The following is a 23141-nucleotide window of genomic DNA, read 5'->3' on the forward strand; positions in this document are numbered from 1 at the left end:
AGTGGCAGCCATCGAAAAGCCTGCAGCCATGGAGCGGCTGCATTCCCAGGTGGGTCTGTGCCACCATCTCTTTGACTGCAGTTTCAAAATTGGCATGAAACTGCAGTTATGGTGGCACCTGGAATCGGATGTAATGCTTTGGTGGCCAAATCAGAGGTCTCAGCGGTGAATCTTTGTGCAAACCAAAAGTTCAAATTGGAGTTTGGTGAGGCAAACTTCAGGTCACTTTTGGCTTGAAACCATGATTTCATTAATTCGGACGTAATGGAGTTCCAACCTCTGCCCCATTTAACTACGGTTTTGTATTACTTCTGAACTGGACCAGAGAAAAACAGTAACTAGGTAGCAAATTATCTTTTTGCTAAGGGGAGGAAAACAGGCCCATCTAGTCCAGCATCCTGCTTCACACAGTGGCCCACCAGATGCCCCTGGGAAGCCCACATGCAAGAGCTGAGGGCATGCCCTCTCTCCTGCTGTTACCCCCTGTGACTGGTATTTGCCTCTGAGGCTGGAAGTGACCTATAGGAGAGGGAAACAATTACCATTGCTAAGAGGTGTGGCTAAGTATAGAAAGTATGAAGGGGAAAGATGACAGTTGATGTTTGGGAGTTATATTTGGCATTAGAACATAACAACATACCCCTTTGGGTAAATAATGGTATAACTTGTATTTAACTTCTATTTTTAAAGGGGCTCATCTTAAATTCAGAGTTATCTTGTATTTGGGTAAATACTATATATAATCTGTAGATTATTTCTAATATAGTTTTTACCCAAACGTATCTTTTGTTAAATAAACTTTTACATATTTTTGGTTTAACTTCCGTTGGTCTCCTGTTTTGATTCATTCTCATACCTAACACCTATCCCAGCTAGTGAAGGGTTATAGTTAGGAAGTTTGGAGGAGTCAGACATGAGTGGCAACAGAAGAAGTTCAGGATTAAAATATAATAAAGTGGTAGTAGAAAAATGTCAGAATAAAATCAACCCACCACACATATCCATTCCTCAGTACTGAATAGATGGGTGTTTCCTGAGTCCAGAGGCATTTTCTTCATAGTTCTGTGACAATACATAAAATAGTAGCTTCTTTGGGAAGAATGGATGTTCTACCCTGACATTTTTTCTCAAAAATTGTATATGTGTGTGTGTATTCTCTCTCTGACTTACTTTTATCATAAACCAATAGTATGTTTTAGCGCTATGCTGCTTTGGAAAAAAAAGAAAGAATGTTTCAGTTTTGTAAGAGTGCTGTGACCTTTTCTTGCTCTCCCACAACTTCACTATGGCTTGGTGTTAAAAGTTCAGATTTGTCATGCAGTTAATCCTCGATGAGTACAACAATGTGTGGCATGTCTAAAAAGGTTTGATTTAAAATTTAAAAGTTAACACTGGTCACATTTTAACCCTTTCAGAGTAACCGTTTTGTGGCAGGAAACAAATTTGGAGGGAACCACTTCCCACACCGATTAATCAGTAGACACCCACACCAACTGATACCGAAACCGCATAATACTATATTCTGCAATCCACCTCAGCTAGCCTGATGGATATTTTTATTCATAATGTTTCATTGAGGAAAGGTGAAAGGTATGTATTCTTCATTATTTATTACTGGCTACATACCATATTTGTGCCACTGCTTGATATTAGTAATAATTTTCTGAGATAGTTTCCTGAAATGTATTCAGAATGTATCTATTGTAAATGCTCTAGTATGGCAGTTTCTCAAGTGAAAGACTGGGATGAAAATCTATGTCCAGTTTACACTGCCAATAGTTGAATTCTGTCTAAATGTTTCAGTTAATATTTATAGTAACATTCCAAATATTATACCATGTCACAAAAATATTATACCATGTCACAAAAAGATATTATGTTGTTCATGTGTACAGGTGTCTGTACAAATGTACATGTTTTTGTGTAAATAACTGTCCATGCATTCATTTTAAAATCAATGCATTTTAAAATACAAATGTTATATGTTATAAAATTATAAAATTATAAAATTTTAATTAACTATAAGCACCTTAAAAAGCACAGTACATATGGAAAGTATACTACTATACATGCATTTAACATAATGTGTGAATAACTGTATGTTCATTCACTATCACAGACTGTACATGTGTTGAACATAACGTGTAAATAGGACTCTAGTTAAACCAGAATTTAGGAATAGTGTGTTGACGTGTGAATAGGCTTAATTCACATGATAAAATGTGTCCTGTGTGTGCAAGTTCTGACAGATAGTACAAAATGATTTGTAACTGAATCAGGCTGATTGAGGTAATTTGTAGACAAAACAAATCACCCCTGTCCTCAATTGCCTTGATTCAGGTACAAAACAAATCACCCCTGATTCAAATCTAAAAAATTCAGCGATTCGGACCTCCATTTGTGGCCAAAGTGGATTGGATGGTAGCGCCCAATGAGTGGAAGCTACCACCCAAATTTCAAAGAAATTGGGCAAAGGGGTAATTTTTAAAGAATTGTTGAAGTTGGTGCATCTTTAAGCTTTTTCCCATATGGAATAATGGGGCTTAGCTGCACAACTCACTTGGAGGGCACCAGGGTGGCCCAGAGTGAGTGGTCATATAGTGCACATAGGGTGCACTATAAAGTGAACATATAGTGCACATAGGGTGCACTTTTGTGCACTTTTGTGCACATAGGGTGCACAAAACAACTTTTGTTGTTTCTGAGGTGTTCTGAGAGTAGATTCTCTGGTAGCAAATGAGAGTAGCACTTTGGGGATGGTGGGCACCCTATGTGCACTACAGCACCACTCACTCTGGGCCACCCTGGTACCCCACAAGTGGAGTTATGGGGATGCTGAAATCCTCATTATTCCTTATGGGAGGGGAGCTTAAAGATGTGCAAACTTCAGAAATTCTTTAAAAATCATCCATTTCACCAATTTATTTGAAATCTGGATGGTAGCAGGCACCCATTGGTCACTACCACCCACCACAACCTGCTCTCGGACAACCTGGTGCTACTTCCCCCGCCCCGGAGTTATAACTAAGGCTGCTGAAATCCCTATTATTCCCTATTGGGGGGGAAGCTTAAAGACTTGCAAACTTCAAAAATTCTTTAAATATCAGCCCTTTGCCCAATTTCTTTGAAATTTGGGTGGTAGCTTCCACCCATTGGGCACTACTACCCAATCCCTATTTTTGTCCCAGGAACCTTTTTTTTAATCCAAATCAATTCATATTCAGAAAATTTGGGGTGATTCGGAGGGGCAGATCCAGACACAAAGCAAATTGGGGGTGATTCAATTCAGGTACAAATTGAAACAAAAAATTAAATTTGTGCACACCCCTACATATCATCACTGATTGCAGAAAGGGATTTCCAGTTATTGCCTTTGGCATGAGAGAAAAAGAGAATGAAACATCTGTCCAGTGGGTAAGATGCGCATGCTCAGACTCTTTCAGACATTATGCCAAACACATGAAGGGCAGTAGGGCTAGAGCTGCAAATGTGAGTAAACACAATCTTGCATCCCCCCTCTATGAGCATCCCAATGAATATCTGAATTGTGCTAATAGAACTGCAATTATATTAGTCTGAATAGGGGTGCCATGATGCATAGTCCTAATGGGGATGGAAAGATATTGACACACTGCTGCTCTGGACTGAGGAGGACAATTCACCACAAGGGGAGAAACAACAGTAAAGCACAACTAATGTTCCCCACAGCAGTGCCTCTGCTTCCACAGAAGCAGCATTGCCACAAACACCACTCCAGTCCCCATTAGGATTGGGCATCATGTCAGCCAGGGTCCCTAGTAATATTCAAGATTCTTGAATATAACACAGGATGGCTAAAACTAAACTTGAAAAAAGCAGCAATGCATGCTGGTGGCTGCTTGCACATGACAACAGCTGAGAGAAAGAGCTCCAGCACTAGAACACTGCATACAAATACTCTGTATGTGTGTTTCTCAAATTTCTGTCATTTTAATGAGAGTCCCTGCCTACTTTTAAACAGTCTAAAATCAATGATTACTTACAGAGGCTTTAACAATGGGAGGCTCTATTAAGCATGCAGAGAAAACAAATGGAGCCCATGATTTTAATTCTAGTTTTTATTATCTCTTATTTCTGTATCACACCCTAAAGCTGTTGATGCCTTTTTCATATCCATTCATCTAGCAGAATGTTGAGGGGTTGAGGGATTACAAAGACCAATAAGTGCAATAGTTCTGAATTGTAAGTTAATTTAATGTGAAAAGAAACCTCAGCCTATGTTAAATCTGATGATGTATCAAGTTTCTCAAGTACTTCAGAATAGTTTTTCTTTCTATAAGGCCAGAAGGGCTGCAAGCATTCTGTGTTAATTATTAAATTATTGTTTAAATAGGATAAAATAATGTAATGTGGGGACCAAATGGTATTAAAGTGAGAAATCTAAATAGCAAATAAACCTAGTTCAATTTAATGTTTAAGGTTCTTAAAATGTTCACTGTCAGCTCTATTGCGTGTGTGGCCTCTATTCAACCTCCATCACATTAAGGCCTTTTATTTCCATTTCTATCTACTATGTCTATATGCATTTTTGTAGATTATTTATCCAAGAGGAAGCTTGGTATTAAGACAGCATCTAGATTTCAGTAGAGTCTGGATTTCTATTCACTTTAAAAACTGGATTACCAGAAAAACAAGGAAGCTGAATGTCTTGTCTGTAGATGTCTGGGGGTTAGAATTACCAGTCCTTGACCCCCTCCCCTCCATCACTCCCCGCCACTTCTTCAGACTCATACACTTCTGGACTCTGATGGTTACCTTAACACAGGGATGACTCCAAGGGGGAGCAAGGGGTGGCAGGCACTCACCTGAAAATATTTCCAACTCCTCTCTTCACTCCCCAATCCACCATACTAAAACTTTACAGCAAAGTGTCAGACAATACAGTCATCTATTTACCTATAAAGGTTAAGTGTGCCAACGAGTCAGTGTCGACTCCTGGTGATCACAGAGTCCTGTGGTGGTCTATGGTAGAATACAGGAGGGGTTTACCATTGCTTCCTCCCGCGCAGTACGAGATGATGCCTTTCAGCAGCTTCCTATATCACTGCTGTCTGATATAGGTCTGGGATTCAGCAGGGATTCGAACTGGGAACCTCTGGCTTGCTAGTCAAGTCATTTCCCCACTGCACCATTAGGTGGCTCATTATTTTTAAAGGCTTCAGTTGTTTAAAGAAGGCTTTCACTCACTCCTCTACCCCACAACAAGCTGCAGTGGGGTAAAGAAGTGATTGAAAGCCTTCTTTAAACAAGTGAAACCTTTAAAAATAATGAGCCACCTAATGGCGCAGTGGGGAAATAACTTGACTAGCAAGCCAGAGGTTCCCGGTTCAAATCCCCACTGAATCCCAGACCTATATCAGGCAGCAGTGATATAGGAAGATGCTGAAAGGCATCATCTCGTACTGCGCGGGAGGAGGCAATGGTAAAAGAGAGCTTGAGGAGAATAAAAAAACTTTTGAAACCATTTAAAAAAACCATGAATCCCACCGGCTTGGGGCTCCGGGGGGGAGTTGTGACCAGACCTGCCTTGCTCCCATACCCACCTTGGAGTGTGCAGGCATCCCCCTGGGGGACAATGGAGCAGCCTCAAATACCCATTATCCCCTATGGAGGGAATTACAAAAAACCCCTTCAAGAAATCATTTAAAATTGCAGGCATGTCTGATTGCTTTGGGGTTTGGGTGGTTGTTGGCACCAGTGGGTGCCTACCACCCACCCTGGTTTTGTGTCCCTAGGTGCTCTGCTTAGGGAATAATGGGCCAGTTCAAGTCTCCTTTATACCCTATGTAGAACCTTTTAGAACTGGTTCGAGTTGGGTTTGAATTCAAACCAAACCGAGGGACACAGGTTTGAGCAAAACCAAAACCAAACCTACCCACCCCAGTGTGAGGTCATTTCAATTCGAACCAAACCACCCAAACCGATTCTGTGCACACCCCTATTGCTGGTGATTGTGAGTCTTTTGGTGACAGGAATCCATATTTATTCATTCATTCATTCATTCATTCATTCATTTCTCTATGTAAACTGCTTTGGTAACTTTTGTTGAAACGTGGTAGTAGTCCCTAAGTATGCTTTCCATCAATTTACCCAGCACAGAAGGTAAGCTAAGCAGCCTGTAGTTTCCCAGATCTCTCCTGGGTCTCTTTTTTAAAATCAAAGTTATGTTAGATGCTTTCCAGTCCTCTGGTACAGAGCCTGACTGTAGTGAAAAGTTGCATATTTTTGCTAGGAGATCAGCAATTTCATATTTGAGTTCCTTCTGCACTCTTGGGTGGATGCCATCTGGTTCTGGTGATTTATTAATTTTTAATTTCTCAAGACAATTTAGAACATCCTCTCTCGTCACCTCCAGTTAGCCCAGTTCTTCAGCCTCCAAGCCTAAGAAGCTCAGTTCCAGAGAGGGTATATGGCCAGTATCCTGTGCCGTGAAGACAGATGCAAAGAACTCATTCACTTTATCTGCAATGTCCTTATCTTCCTTAATAATCCCTTTCACCTGCTCATCATCTAAGAGTCCAACCACCTCCCTGGCAGGTTCTCTGCTTCGTATATATTTAAAGAAGTTTTTGTTATTCCCCTTGACACTTCTATCTATATTCTCCTCAAGCTTTTTTTTTTTTTTTTTTTTTGCATCCTGTATCGTCTCCTTGCATTTCTTTTCCAGAGTTTATGTTCCTTTCTGTTCTCTTCATTTGGGCAGGACTTTCATTTTCTGAAGTAAGTCTTTCCCCCACCTTTTATAGCTTTCCTGACTCTACTTGTTAGCCATGCTGGCATCCACCTGAACTTGGTGATACCTTTCCTCCTTCTACATTCCAACTGAACATCTGTTATTGTGGTTTTAAATAAGCTCCATGCTTTCCAGAGTGATTTGACCCTCCTGACTTTCCCTTATAGCTTCCTTTTTACCAGTCCCCTCATTTTTGACAAGTTTTCTGTTCTTATGTCCAACGCATCTGTTGGACATAAGACTGCCTTGGAAATGCTCCATTCACATATAAGCTGGATTGGATTACACTATGGTCACTGTTTGCCATTGGTTCTACAACTCTGACATTTTGCATCAGGTCCTGGGAACCACTCAGAATTAAGTCCTAGGTCACCTTCTCTCTGGTTGGTTTTGTGACCAACCTTTCTAAGGCACAGTCATTTAGCATATCTAGAAATTTGGCCTCTCTGTCAATACCTGCATAAGTCTATGTGAGGATAATTGAAGTCACCCATTATTACAGCTCTCTCTCTCTCTCTCGAAGCCTCTCTGATTTGCTTCTCCAACTCCAGGTCACTCTCAATGTTTTGATCCAGAGGATGATAGCATCTCCCTAGTAACACATTTCCTTTCAGTCCTTGTATTGTCACCTATAATGATTCTGTGGAGGATTCCGATCCTCCTACTTTTATAGGTTGTTGGATTCTATCCCTTCTGTAATATACAGTGCTAGTATAACCCCAATCCACCACTCCCTGTTCTTTCTGTAGAGTTTGTATCCAGGAATATCAGTATGCCACTGGTTTTCAACATTCCACCAAGTTTCGATCATATCCACTATATCTATGTTTTCATTAGCAACCAAGCACTCTATCTTGCCCATCTTGGCTTGGAGGTTTCTGGCATTGGTATATAAACACCTATACACTAAGGACCGGGTCTCATGATCAGTGAGACCTGGTTTTTACCGGTGAGCAGGAAGAGTGGGCTAAGCCCGCTCTCCCCGCTCACGAGTGGGCAGGGAGCCCTGGGCGGCCGGATTGGCTGCCCACACGATGGCCGGCTCCGTGACGGAGCCGGCGGGGGGTGGGGGGAGCGGGGGCCACACGGCCCCCGCAAGCCCCAGTATGCCCTGCGCAAGCACGCAGGGCATACTGGGGAGACCCCCGGAGCTGGGAGGCAGCTTTTCACCTCCTGGCCGGGGGTCTACTCATGAGTAGGTGTGGCGTGAAGGTGTGCCGCGGCTACTCATGATCGCAAAAAGCAGGTTTGCAGGAGCGCTCGCTCTGCAAACCTGTTTTTTAGCAGGGGTTCTCGAGCAGGTTACCCGCTCGAGAAAAACCGGACTCAGCTGCGAGCCCGGTGGTTCTTACGGTCAATAAAAATCGGGCTAGCCTCTGCTAGCCTGATTCTTGTTGATCGTGAGAAGCGCCCCTAAGTCTCTTACCTGGCATTTGGATGTGCTTTTCCCCTTACTGACATCTGACCTATTATTATTATTATTATTATTATTATTATTATTTTGCATTTATATCCCGCTCTTCCTCCAAGGAGCCCAGAGCGGTGTACTCCTCACAACAACCCTGTGAAGTAGGTTAGGCTGAGAGAGAAGTGACTGGCCCAGAGTCACCCAGCTAGTATTATGGCTGAATGGGGATCTGAACTCGGGTCTCCCCCGGTCCTAGTCCAGCACTCTAACCACTACACCAGCTGTCATGTTTTTTCACCTGCTCTACTCCTGGTTCTACTCTGTCCACTTCTGGTTTATCTGAGAAGTTTGCACCCTTGCACCTTAGGGGATTTTTCTTCCAAACCAGATACCATCCAGTTCTGTCGGCAATCCCCTGGGCATCATTTTAAAAGTTGCTCTGTGAACTTTTTAATTTTAAGCTGAGGCAGTTTAGTTCTATTTTGGTTCAAGTGGAACCTATCCCTTGTATTCAGCCTTTGCTTGCCCCAAAATGTGTTCCAGTGCTTAGCAAATCTAAACCCATCCTCCTGGCACCACCATCTCATCCACACATTGAGATCCCTCAGTTCTACATGTGTCACTGGCCCTGCACATGGAACAGGTAGCATTTCTGACCATGCTACTCTCTGGGTCCTGGACTTCAATATGTATGTATGTATTTTTTAACATATTTTAATACTGCCCAAGACTTACAGTACATCTCTGGACGGTTTACAACAATATGCTGCCTAGGAGCCTATATTTTGCTTCCAGGACCTTCCAATTTCATTTCCTAACATCATTGGTGCTGATGTGCACCATGACAGTTGACTCCTCCCCAGAATTGCCTATCTAGGAGGTAACTAGAGGCTGTGTGATATCCACAACCTTTGCACCAAACAGGCAAGTCACTGTGTGGTCTACACATGGGTCACAAACCCATCTCTCTATGCGATCAAATCACCCACTACTAGGAAGCTTCCATCCCCTGGAGTATCCTCTGTGCAAGAGGATACGAGTGTATTACCCAAGGAAGGTCCTCAAGGTCCCTTCAAAGAGACTTTTTCCCCTCTTCCTCAGAGTGTCCTTCTCTGAGACTTTTAAAACTAACACTAAGGACTGTACCACTTCAGACTGCTGAGGAGGAAATGGTTTGTGTGTGTGGTGTGTGGATGCTTTAAATAATGTTCCTTACATATGGAAAACAACTATGTCAGGGACAAGACTAGTAGAAACCAACCCCTATTTGAGCCTGAGGTGGAACAGTCAGGGAAAGCCTGTCTGGTGCAGTAATTCTGCATGTGTATTTATTTTTCTCACTATACCTCAAATGGGAGAGACACTGAGAACAGAACAGAACAAAGAAAGACATCTTCCCCAATTAAATTCCTGGGTAGTGAAACATAAAAATTGGAATCCTGGGGAAATAAGCATTATTGACCTACAGAGAAGGAAATTTCATTTGAAATAACTCTTTCTCTCTTCTGGAATAGCTAATAATGTCTTGATGGGAAAGGCTTCCACAGATGGACTCTCATGTGTCAATTGGCTAGTGGATATGAAACTGGTTCTATGGCTGAGAGTTTATTTCAGAGGTTCCAAATATTTATTAATGATGAAGTACATATAAATATTGGATTTGCTACCACCTATGATGACTGTGTGCTGTAAGCACTGCTATTCCATTTTACTTCAGACAATGAGACTAGCCTTTTTGCTCTGTATCCCTCCCACATGCTTTTTATCAGCTTGTTCAAATAGTGTTCATGCCATTAAACAGAACCACTAGCGTGACCTTGTTCTAGAGGGGTTAATAAAGAATGAGTAGCATTCTAAACTTGATTCAATTTCCTCTATGTGAACAGTTTGCATAAGTTGCCATTATAATATTTGTCTGTGCTTCAGTTTTCACCAAACTGAATATATAATCACACCTGGCATGTGTTTGGTCATGTAAGATGATACAAAAGCAAAATAGATTTTCCAGGATACTAAATTAGTAACTTTCCCACACAATGTACACTCTAATATGGATCTCAGTACACCAAACAATATATTTAGTGGCGCTGTGTATTAAAGTTTTTAAAAATTGTTACTCTGTACTCAGTTTTTAATAAATGCATGAGTAGATGCAATATTTTGAGTTTCATATCAGAAATTCAGCACCCTCAACAGATTCTTCAGACTTCAAAGAATTTAATATTAGAATCATAAAAGGCCTTTTGAAGAATACTACTGTAACATAAGAAAAATGACTGCTTGAGTGTGCCCTATCGTTTTGAAAGTGTTTTATTGCTTTAATTTCCTGTCTTAGTAAAGTAACAAGCAGGATAATAGAAGATATACTGTTACAGAGTTTGCAATTTATTAGAAAGCTTATGCTGGTCTAAGACTTTATGTTATGTGAAAAATAAACCCTATATTTGGCAGAAAAATTGAGACGAGCTCCAACATTAATGTAGTAGTAGTTTTCCATGGAGTACTATCTGTGACTGATAAGTTGCCCAGTGTATTTGCATGTAATAAATCTGTGATCTTAGGCCTCTCAGATTGTGCTAGTTGTGTATCATTAGATTCCTGGAACCCTAATGTTATTTCATTTGGGAGGCATGTATAAGATGGCTGCTGCTATTTGGATTCCATAACAGAAACTTGTCATTATAGCTGAAATGACCCAGAACATAAATTTCCATTCATTTATTACATTTTTGTATGCATGACTGAATTTTAATTCCAGATATTGTCAACCCAGCATGGTTGCATTAAGTCTTTTAACTCAGTTTTATGGATATTTGCTGTCTTTCTTAGTTATATCTGTGCATACAAAGGTGGCGTTTACTCCACAGAGAAAAGATCAATTTTCTTTTCTAAAATTGTAGATATGAGAAATGTAACTATATGACTGACTTGCAGAAATATGGCATAAAATGACCTCATAAATAACTGAGTCATTTCCCTAACAGGGATAATAGATGATTCAGTGACTTGTTACAGTATGTGTAGCAGATAGGCAGACATCAAGCTGCATACTTGTAATGGAAGTTACATGTTTATCAGTGCAGAGCAAAGAATACAAGATTCACAAGGTCTTCCTAATCCCACCACTGTTCTGCCACCAAAGGATTACAAAACATCTGTTAGTAACAGATTGTTTGGTATTTCCACAAAACCAAACACAAAAAAGGTAATACACGTGCTGTGTGGCCTAGCCCTTTGAAACAAAAAAGAGAACAGTTGATCTGAAGATTTGATTTATAATAATGGTCTTCAGTGGATTTGCAAGCTGTGAGAGTCATTTGTGAATTGCTTTTATCAGTATTGATTATATGTGGAGAATTCTTAAACAATCATGAATACTCTTACTAAATGGCAGTATTCCTAACTATGTGTGATGAAAAGGCCCACTGGGTCAAAAAAAACCCAAATGGACCAAAGGTCAGAACAGATATTTTCAAATACTCTAATATTAACAATGCATTTTAAAGCAGTGTGTGTGTCTACTAGGGGCTAAAGTGCAACAGAAAACCCAAACATTGCTGGTATCTTTGGTTATCTATGCTAGTCTTTTGGAAGAATAAAGATCTGAAGCTTTATTGCTAAGTGAAGCACAAAAGATTTCCTCTAGGCTTGCCACAGACAATCCTCAGGCACATTAGGCAAGTCAACTAGAGTTAGTTCAAAGTGAATTGCTCCATTTTAATCAAGGTGACTTTACCCTCTTAGTCAATAGGCTGTAATGACATATTGTCAGTATCCCCATCCCCACCCCCACCCCCTTATAAGTGACAGGCTTGGTCACTTTATTTTGAGGCATAATTTAGCATTTGTGAGATTAACAGCTCTGTGTTATTAACAGCTCTTCAAATAAACTCTTAATCTTGTTTTACAATGCTGAAATTCCATAGCCCTATTCAGTCACATTATGTTGTTTGTGTATACTGGATGTACACATGTAGATATTTTTTCTGTGATACACATATACATAATTTTGTGTAAATGACTGTACACTGCTCCTACAAGCAATAATGCTCGGACTGTGCCAAGAATGTGCCCACACCCCTCATCACTCAAGGACATGCTGATGTGTTCTCAGCATGTCCTTTACTCACATGTAAAGCATGATGTAGATTTAAACAGGGTTTTGTAGTGTGTGTAGAGGGGCGAGTTAGATGATCATCCCATACATGTGAGTAAAATATGTGCCAGGAAAGTATCTGCATGTCTTTGAGTGACATAGGGTTGGGCATGATGTAGGAGCAATATCAGGCTGAGGTTTGTCTGAACTGGCCCTGTGAGTGTGTACAGATTTGAAAATATGTACACTGTATGTGTGTTGAACATAACATGTGAATAGGGTTGGTATTCCTCTTAATTAGGGATGTGTACAAAAACGGTTTGCCCGGTTCGGTTCAGATCCGAACTGGGTCTGAACCAGGAGGGGCTGGTTCGGTTTGGGGTTTGTTCGAACCACCCCCTGGTTCGGTTCAGATACAAACCAGTTTGGACTGGTTTGGACTGGTTTGGACTGGTTCAGACACCCAAAAATTGGTAGTATGGTAGCTAGCACCCAGGGGTACCTGTCACCCAAACCCCAAAGCAATCGGACACTTGTATGATGTTTTATGAATTTTTGAAAATTATTTTTATTTTTTCCTCATAGGATATAATGGGAATCAAACCAGGCCATTATTCCTTATTGTGGAGTGGGTGCCAACAACCATGGGTGCCAACCATGGGTGCCAACAACCATGCAAACCGTGAAGCAATCAGACACCCCTATGATTTTTTATGAATATTTGAAATATTTTAAATTATTTTTCTCATAGAGTATCATGGGACACGAACCAGTCCATATCCCCTATTGTGGAGCACCTCGGGGCACAAAAGTGGGGTGGGTGGTAGACAGACAGGGTTGCCTACCACCCAAAAAATCCCAAGGCAATTGGACACTCCTCTGATTATTGGTGAATTGTTAAAGTATTTTTGAATTCCTCATAGAGAATAATTAGGATTGCAGCAAATGTATAGCTTCACGTCGGGGGGAAAGGAGTGTCGTAGAGTGCAGTGTGGTGGGTGGTAGTTCCTAGGGTGGGCAAGGAAGCTACCTGAATTATTTGAAAGGAATTGGGCAAAGGGGTGATTTTTAAGTGATTTTTGAAGTTTACGCGTCTTTAAGGTTTTTCTCCATAAAGAAGCATGGAGGTGTCAGCAAATGTATAGCTTCACATCGGGGGCAAAGGGGTGGCCTAGAGCAGTGTGGGGTTGGTAGTAATGCCAGGTAGGGGCAAAGAAGCTACCTGAATTTTTTCAAAGGATTTGGGCAGAGGGATTTGGTTAATTGTTGAAGTTTACATGTCTTTAAGGTTTTTCCTCATAATAAGTTATAATGGAGCTTTCAGCAGCCCCATAAGTGTACTTGGGGGGTGCTGGGGTGGCCCAGAGCAAGTGGTGGTGTAGTGCACATAGGGTGCCAACCAGCCCCATGGGTTTCTAACCCATGGGATACAGGGTTCTCTTGTTTCTGAGGTATTGAGTGTGGATTCTATGATAGCATATTAGAGTGGATTCATGTTGTCTCATTGAAAATCTCATTTGCTATCATAGAATCCACGGTCCAAGTCATAAGTAACCATTTGGAGTGGTGGACCCATGTTATGGCTTCTTCATTTACCTTCAAAGACCATACTCAGATTGTCCCAAGGGACGTGGGTATAGCTATAACAATTCCCATTTATTAAAAAAGGCAAAAGGGATTTTCCTGCCAGCTATCACCCCATCAGTCTCTTGAGTGTAATTAGTAAGATCTATGCCAAACATTTAAATGAAAAACTTTTGGATTGGCTCAGGTCAGAAAGTATTTTGGCAGAAGAACAAGCCAGCATTAGAGCTAGTCATTCTCCATTAGATGAAGCCCTTATTTTGCATCTGGTTGAAAAATGTATCAACAAACTTAGTACTGCATTGTATTCTGCTTTTATTGATTTTAAGTTTGCCCTTTACTTAATTTCTAGAGTAAAATTGTGGTCCAAACTTAAGAACTCTTCCATAGATAGATGTTTGTTGCTTTTATTGTATAAACTCCATGAAAACTCCTCCTGAAAGTTTGCTTCAGTATGAAAGGTCATCTCACCAAATAAATTTCAACCTGGAGAGGTGACAGATAAAGCTGTATATTAGCACCATTATTATTTAATTTTTATATTAATCCCTTGGTTTCTTATTTGAATAATTTTGCCCACCATCCCTCAAAGCTAGTAAATAGACACATTGTAATATTACTCTACGATGATGATACAGTTTTGCTGTCTCAGACCCCAAGTGGTTAAAACATGCATTATGTTCCCTTGCCTTATATTGTAATGAGGAAGCCTTAGAGATTAATTATAGGCATGTGCCCAAAACGTTTCGGAGGCCATTGTAAAGGCCTCCGAAATGTTTCGGTGCTGGAGTGGTATTCGGTGTTTTGGCACGGTGGGGGTAGTATTTTAAGGGCAGGGGAGGGTGTACTTACCCCCACCCCGCTGCATTTTCCCCTCCCTTAAAGTACTACCCCTTAAAGTACTAAAGTACACCCTCCCCTGCCCTTAAAGTACTACCCTCCCCCCGGTGCCAAAGACCATTCGTGCACATCCCTAATTAATTATTCTAAAACTTACATCGTTACCATAACTAAGCATCCCAAAATGTGTACATAATTGAATATCTAATTGAAATTGAAATCTAATAAAGAAATAGCCATGAAATTGAACAGGTAAAAATCTTCAAATATTTGAGCGTAGACTTTTAAGCTCATAGTATGCTCATTTGGATTATGTATCCCAAAACGCGCAGAAATTGGCTACAGCTATAAAATCTTTTTATTACTCCAGAGCAGCTTGATTTATTCCAGTAGTGGTAAAGTTATTCTTAGTGAAATCCCATGAACAGCTCTTGTATGGAGCTCAGTTTGTGCCTTATGATAATTTTGTACTATTGGAGGCTGTACAATTAAAAGAATTAAGAAATATCTTCCAAGTTGCACATTTTGTACCTAATGTGGTTCTTTGCCAAGAAGCTGGTGTTATTAAAGTGGAGACAGAATTATGATGTTGCATTTTTGCTTATTGGCTAATATTGTCTTTCCCCTCCAGTAAGATTGATTCATATGCTGTTAGCTGATAACTTCAATTCAAGACTCTTCAACAGAAATTATATTATTATGGTTTCTTGCAGGAAGTTCTTATGAAGATGGGTTTTGAGCAGGCCAAGAGAGCACTTAGACATTGGGGGATGGATATGGAAGGTCAATCAGATCAGGCTTGCCTTCCAAGAAATGTATTCCTGATCAACTAATTTTCTATTTTAAGACCAGTGAGCTATTTAAACTGGATAACAGTGTCAAAATTTAGAAGAGCTTTGACCCTTGCTCATTTTAATTTCCTTCCTACAACTGTATTAGAAGTAAAGTATAAAAAATTCCATATGTAGATTGGCTATGTCCTTGCAGTTCAGGTGCTATTGAATCACTCATGTCTTTTTGTATGCTGCCACATTTATTAGGGTATATTTTATACTTGTTTTATCACCCCTTTTATAAATTTTCTAGGCCATACAGATCTAATGTATCTTCTGTATTCACTTTCTGACCAGAATAATTTGATTTCTTTAAATGTTGCAAAATTTTATTGTATAGCTTGTAAAACTCATCAACACTTGGTTAAATTGCCTTAGTTATTATTTTAATGGCTTGTAATCCAATCATTTAGTTTTGCTTGTTGTTTGTTGTGTTCTGCTTGTCAATGACCATAATAAACAATTGTCTACTCTGATATGATACATTGATCAGTCTGAGTCAGCTTTTCATCACTAGTGCTGAGTTATCCCTTTCCTCTGTTTTAGAAGCAGACTTACTGGCTTAAAAATCTTTAACTTTCCAAAACCCAGAAAGAAAAAAAGAAAAAATTATGGTAGGATAAATTTCACTGCCATCAAATCTCCAACATAAAAGCTATCCCTAATGGGAACTGGAGTGATTAAATACCCCTGACTCTCTACTCTTTCCCTTTATTACCGGGCAAGAATGAAGAAAAAGCGGGGGAGGATTCTTTCTCTCCTATGAGTCTGCCTGCACACGGAACTAATTGTTAATTTGGTCTAGCTCTCCTTGAGATGTGTTTTGCACCAGAGAAATCCTCCATATCACCCCACCCCTGCTGGGTTAATAACCCCCCTTTGAGGCTTGTACAAGGTAAAGAACAAAGAAAAAAACTTTTATCCAATTACTGTAGACTGATTCTGTCTGAGGCTTTTTGGTTTTTAGAAACACTTAAAAATATCTAATTGGTTACACAACTACTTCACAAACACCTCGATGATTCTGAGGCAGCACACTTTAAAATTTAGTTACTTCATTAAAATGTAGTTAGCAAATAACAGATATTTAGGAAATGAAAAGCACACACCCCAAAGAAACAGAAGTTCTAGTGCAAATTCTTACTAAATCCTGCCCTAAACTAGCCTTGGCTTCCTGTTCCCTTGAACTCACCAAGCTCATGATGAGAATTAAGCCTCTTGCAGACCTGTCACCCTGAGAGATTATCATGCAGCATCCAGCCTCATATTAGTCCACTCTCTCTCTCACGACTTCCTTTCTTGTTCCCAGAACCCCCAGCAACAGCTCTCTAGTTCCCACTCACCTGGTGTACTGATTGGTTGCCCTGGAGTTGGGTAGCCTGTCAGTCAAGACAGAGATTCACTTCCTGTTAACTCTTTAGAGGGAGGGGAGACTGGTCACTACAGCCTCTAAATGTGTTTGGGCTTTGTGTGGGGAACTAGAGAGCTGGGGTGGAGCAGTCCCACATCAGAATAATTTTGTGCAAAGTTCTGATCCCTGGCGAAATTAACTGTCAGAGAGGCTGAAGGTTTTATTTGAGGCTCTAGGGGTACTGCAGAATAAGAGAGTTGAAAAATATGTTACAAATGTTAATCAGATACTTGCAAAGAGGCAATTTATTATTTATTCATTGATTGATTGATTGAATTTATATACCACCTAGTATAAAAATCTCAAGCTGGTGTACAATTGAACTTCATTTCTGAATTAAATGACTTCCAGCCTGGCAAGAAAAAAGAAGGCTTTGAAGAAACAAGGCTTTGAAGAAACAAGTGTTTGGATTTAAGAAAGAGCAGGGATAGGAAGAGCCCAGAGGGGCACCGTGGTTATCATACAACCTCATCCTTCTGATAGTGGTGATTGAACCCTCATGAGTAAGGCACAACTAAAGGACCTCTTTCCTCAGGGATGGAACTAGTCAGTAGTGGAAAACTGAAAGCAGCTTGGGGGTTAGGCAGGGGTAAATCCAAAAGGTGTCTCTTTTTGTGCAGCCAGCTTCTCATAGCAGTGAGGCGAGCTGGGGAGATTGGGCCTGCGAGGAAGGCTGATCTGGAGGCTGAGAGCACGAATGGTGCAAAGAGCAAGACACCACCTGATGTTATGGCTGATGTTAAGTCTATTGCCCATTCAGTGGGTGACTCCATGGTATAGAGACCAACTGAAGCACACTGGTTAAAGAAACCAGAGCCAGTTATAGCCCAAAATGGGCCCTGAGGCAAAATACCATCTTCTCCTTCTTCCTGAGGAGAGAAATTCTGGTGGATCTCAAAAAGATCAATTGTCTTTGTTGGCTGTGCTTGAATAAAACATAATGGCATCAATGGTCAAGAACAACCTGCATGTAATTGGACTGCGTGGATGCAAGGACAGTATCTGTCAGGTTGGAAGGACCCAGTAAACCAATCAGTAAATAAGCACACCTCCTGAGTGTCTATTGCCCACTTAGCTCTTTTGTGATAGGGGAAGGAGTTGCGTTCAAAGTGTCTTATCTGGCTTTTCCTGCTGAGGTGATTAGCATTAGCTTGTTTGAGGCAACCACAGAGGAGGGGAAAGTAAAGGGTGAATCTTCGGACAGAGAGACCTCTGTAAGTGGAGTTAACTTGCAAACTAACTTGGGTCTGTTTAGACAATCCTAATATAGGGATGGGAATGAGGCTAATCCCATTTCAATTAGCTTGGCAGCTGTTGCATCTGGGGGTGATCATCCCACTGCCTCCTAAGTGACCTGTCCCCAATATGCCAACAAACGGCGAGCCCACAATCCCTTGAGGCTCCTGAGCATGTTAAGAGTGGGACCTACAAGCTAGTAGTCCCAGACACAAGCAGAGAAGCTTCCTGGAGCCTTCGGACTGGCAGTATTGGCCACAGTGATTTGGCATTTGGAAGCATTGTGCCTGATTTAAGCCTAGGAGTAACTGCTAATTCCCTTGGAAGACTTCTGTCATGCACTTGCAATGGGAATGTCAGCAGGGATTAAGACTAGCCACCAATGGGTTATATAATGATCTTGCTGTGTACATGCAAGAAAGACTACTACTCATTATACAGTAAAACAAAACAAAAAATAGTCATCTATAGGAAGCTCCTAATTATTATTATTTTTCCTCCATGCTAATTCTAGTCCTTTCTAGAAATGGACAAAAGTATCTGGTTTTACTCCAGTAATGCTTTGACAGACCCAGATTCATTCACATCAGTGAAGTCAGTGATGGCCTTAGGTCATTTGGGGTGGTAGGCAAAGGCCCATTGCATGGTCCTCATAGGAACAAAACATACACCTAAAGACAAAAGAGTTTACCAAAAAGGAAAAAAAATAACTATAAAAGCATTATAGTTATTCCAATTGATGAATGAAATGATGATCAGTGATCAATTGAATCAGTGATCAGATAGTCTTGGCTTAACCCTTCATTTCCCCCCTAGATGAAATATTATCTGTCCTCTTGAAAAATTTAGACAGTGAAAACCAGACAACTTTCGTAGTAACCGTTCTGTGGCCAACTTTCTCCCATTTTTTTCTACAGCTGATATATACTTCCTTTTATTAGTGACTCATCTTTCCTTGAATGTGCTGTCATTTTGCCATCTTTATTCTTGATTATTAATAATACACTTTCTGTGAAAGCCTACAATACAATCCTGCAAATAATCAGTATTTTCAGTTTAAAGAGACTCCGAAGGTTTCAGAGCTTCTGCAAGGGCACTGCATGAGGAGGAGACGCTGCTGGCAGCATTCTCTCACTGCATAATGCTTCTTCAAGTGTTTTTGCAAAGACTGAGTGGGAGCATCTTCATTGAACCTCTTCAAAGGCACACACACACCCCTCACAAGGATGTAGGGTTGCCAGTGCTCTGGGGTTGGTACCCTGGCTCACTGTCGCTGCACTGAGGGTTGCCACGCTGGCTCAGTGCCTTTGCAAGAGTTCAAGTATACTATGTCAACTAGATCACTTCTATCCACCTCCAGATCACCTCTGTCCACATGCCCGTTGACCCTCTGAAAGAACTCAGGATGGAGGAGAGCTGGTCTTGTGGTAGCAAGCATGACTTATCCCCTTAGCTAAGCAGGGTCTACCCTGGTTGCAAAAGAATGGGAGACTACCTGTGTGAACACTGTAAGAAATTCCCCTTAAGGAATGGAGCCACTCTGGGAAGAGCATCTAGGCTCCAAGTTCCTTCCCTGACATCTCCAAGATAGGGCTGAGAGAAACTCCTACCCGCAACCTTGGAGAAGCCACTGCCAGTCTGTGTAGACAATACTGAGCTAGATGAACCAATTGTCTGACAGTATATGGCAGATTCCTATGCTCCTAAATCCAAAAGTTTAGTGCGGAAAAACCTAACTTTGCAGAAGCCATGCTGATTCTCTTCCAGCAAGGCCTACTTTTTTGTATGTTTAATAATTTTATCTTTAATTATGCTTTCTATTAATTTAACCAGAATTGATGTTAAGCTAGCTGCCTGTAATTTCCTGTATCCTCCTTAGATCCCTTTTGAAGATTGGTGTTACATTGGCTGCTTTCCAGTCCTCTAGCACAGAGCTTGATTTTATAAAGGCTTGATTTTAGGGACAAGTTACATATTTATGCTAAAAGACCAGCAATTTCATATTTGAATTCTTTAAGAACTCCCAGGTGCATACCACCTGGCCCTGATAAACTGTTAATTTTTATTTTCTTTCAAGAAGGCTTAGAACATCATTTCTTGTCACTTCTGCTTAGCTCATTTCTTCAGCCTCTCTCCCTGAGAAGCTCCACTCACGCCTGGATATTTGCTCTTTATCCTCTGCTGTGAAGATGGATGCAAATATCTCATTCAGCTTCTTTGCAATCTTCATGCCCCTTAAGCATCCCTTTCCACTCCCTTGTTATCTAACAGGGATGCATGGACACCATGTGTGTGCTGACAGCACGAGGGGCTCTTTGGGACCAGTGCTGCCCCAGCAGGAAGCTGGAAGAGACAGCAGAGAGCAGATAAGCACCTGCTCTTCTTTCCCTTATACTCCCCTTCCTAATTTCTCTTAACAGCTCCAACCACACTTTGAACCATGGTTCGAACATGGAGAGCCAGCATAGCATAGTGGTTAGAGTGTTGGTCTAGGACTGGGAAGACCTGAGTTTGAATCACCATTCAACTATGAAACTCACTGGGCTACTCTTGTAGCCCAGTCATGTATCTCTCAGCCTAACCTACCTCACAGGGTAGTTGTGAGGATAAAAATAACCATGTACACCACTCTGAGCTCTTTGGAGGAAGAAAGTGTAAAAGAAAAATATCTAGTTTCCCACTTCTGGTGTATTTAAATAAGTTTTTATTATAGCCTTAAAGTTTTTAGTAATATGCTCCTCAAACCTTTTTATATTCCTTATTGTCTCCTTGCATTTTTTTTTTTTTTTTTTTTTTGGCCAGAGTTTGTATTGCTTTCTGTTCTCATTTCAGCAGGATTTATTTTTCTGAAGGAAGTCCTCTTGCCTTTTATAATTTGTTTGACTCTGCTTGTTAACACTGTTGGCATCCGTCTGGACCAGGTAGTACCTTACCTTTGTATAAAATTATTTTGGTATAAATTCCAACTGAATTCTTATTGTTGTAGTTTTAAATACTCTCCATCTGGAGTGATTTGACCTTCCTGACTTTTCCTTTCAGCATTTTCCCCCACCAATTTCCTCATGTTTGAGAAATTTCCTCTTCTGAAATCAAGATGTTGAACTTACTTGGCAATGTTCCACTCTCACATTTACTGAATTTGATCACAATGTTTCATTGTTACTTATGGTTCCATGACACTGACAGGTCCTGGCGTGCCAACCAAAAAATAATAATGTTTGTGGCAGTGGTGGGTTGGGCAGAGCTACAAGCAACAGCAGGGCTGCCGAGGCAGCCAGTCTGTTGCCTCTGCCAACGTGCGCCTGAGGTGACCACTTCACACCCTCACCTCATCAGTGAGGTGTTCCAGATTATAACAATAGAAAACCTTCAATTTCGTGAGACTACTAAGCCTTCGTTGTATTATTTATTGGACTTACCATCTTGACAGCACATAGTGACAACTCAGTGAAAGAACTAACTAGTAGGGATGTGCATGGTTTGATTTTTTTAAAATTCAATTTGTGCCTGAATTGAATCACCCTTGTGTTTTGTGTGTGTCCGAATCTGTTTTCCCAACTCATCCCAGATTAAATTTGGATTGGATTGGATTGGATTTGGATCTGGATCAATGTGGACCACTTATAAAGGCCCCAGGGGCACCAAATTTGGGTGATGGATAGGATCCCATTGGTGCTACCTACCATCCAAGTATCAAGGCATTGGGGCACTTGCTTGATTTTTAATTATTTCTTTTAGTTTTTCCTGATTTTGTATATTTCTGCCATAGGAAAAAATGGAGTCGTGAAGTCACCCATCCTAACCCTAACATGGATCCCCAGCTTTATTTTATAAAAAAGGCTAAGCTCTAGGCTTTGTAGAAATGGAGTTTCTAATAGTGTGCGGTCACTATTTTTCGGATTCTTGGGTGTACCGTGTTCGGATTCTTGGGTGTATAATAACTTTTCCTCATAATGAATTCCTATGAGGATTCATTGCATGAGGATTCATTTGAGGATTCATCCTCAAAAATGAGGATTCATTTTTTGTCTGTTTGTTCATTTTGACTCTCATTGATTTGTTCATTTGACTGGAGGCTCCCATGTTGGGAACCATTACTCTAAATTATCATTATCCATGATCCTGTAATTATTCTTATTTATAGGAAGTGAGTGCTTTTTAGTAACATTTTCTGTAAAACTTTCTCCCTACAAGGAGCTTTATTTCCTTTATAACCATGTCAGACTGAGTGGAAAGATGTGAAATACCTTAACAAACATTATAACCTGTAAATCCAAGCTGTATGTGTCTGTTGCATAGTTATGTTGTGCTGTGAATGCTATATGCCCTCAATGATTGATCTCAACATTAGGTTGAGGGTAAACATGTGCAATATCCACTTAACTTCACAGGAAGATATTGAATATTCTTCTGGTTCTTTGCTATACATGTGCTCAGAGAAATTTGTCTCTAATGGGCAACACAAAATCTATACAAAACAACTCTGTTTTATATAATCAAGTAATTATCAGTAGGGATGTGCAAACAGGTTCTAATTCAAACCAGTTCAAATTCGAACTGGTTCGGTTCGAAAGTTCGAACTCAAACCAAACAGGCCATTGAATTGGCAATGCCGGTCTGAGTTTGAACCAAACAGAGCCTGGTTCTATTTGAAATGGTTGAGCCTTCAAAACTGGGTTGGGTGGTAGGCACTCACAGGGGCCAACTACCATCCAAACCCCAAAGCAATTGGACACTCCTATGATGTTTAATGGTTCTTGTTTTTTAATTTTCTAAAATTATTTTTTTCAGAGGGTATAATGGGGACTCAAACTGGCCCGTTATTCCCTGTGTAGACCACCTAGAGGCACAAAGCAAGGGTGGGTGGTAGGCACCCAGGGGTGCCTACCACTCACCAAACACCCAAGCAATAGGACACTCCTGTGATTATTAATGATTTTCTTAATTTTTTAAAATGTTTG

The 23141-nt window shown here is 40.6% G+C and overlaps 1 protein-coding gene across 21 annotated transcripts in view; it reads left to right on the forward strand.

Annotated features, from left to right (window-relative positions):
* Window positions 1–23141, forward strand: part of TENM3 (teneurin transmembrane protein 3) — a 2371016-nt gene that overhangs the window by 1106242 nt on the left and 1241633 nt on the right. For all 21 annotated transcript variants that reach the window (XM_053252610.1, XM_053252608.1, XM_053252605.1 and 18 more), the window contains one exon: window positions 1416–1590. The gene's annotated coding sequence lies outside the window, so the exon portion shown is untranslated. The remainder of the gene's footprint in view (window positions 1–1415; window positions 1591–23141) is intronic.

This window comes from Hemicordylus capensis, chromosome 5 (assembly GCF_027244095.1).
Source record: "Hemicordylus capensis ecotype Gifberg chromosome 5, rHemCap1.1.pri, whole genome shotgun sequence".
Lineage (NCBI taxonomy): Eukaryota > Metazoa > Chordata > Lepidosauria > Squamata > Cordylidae > Hemicordylus > Hemicordylus capensis.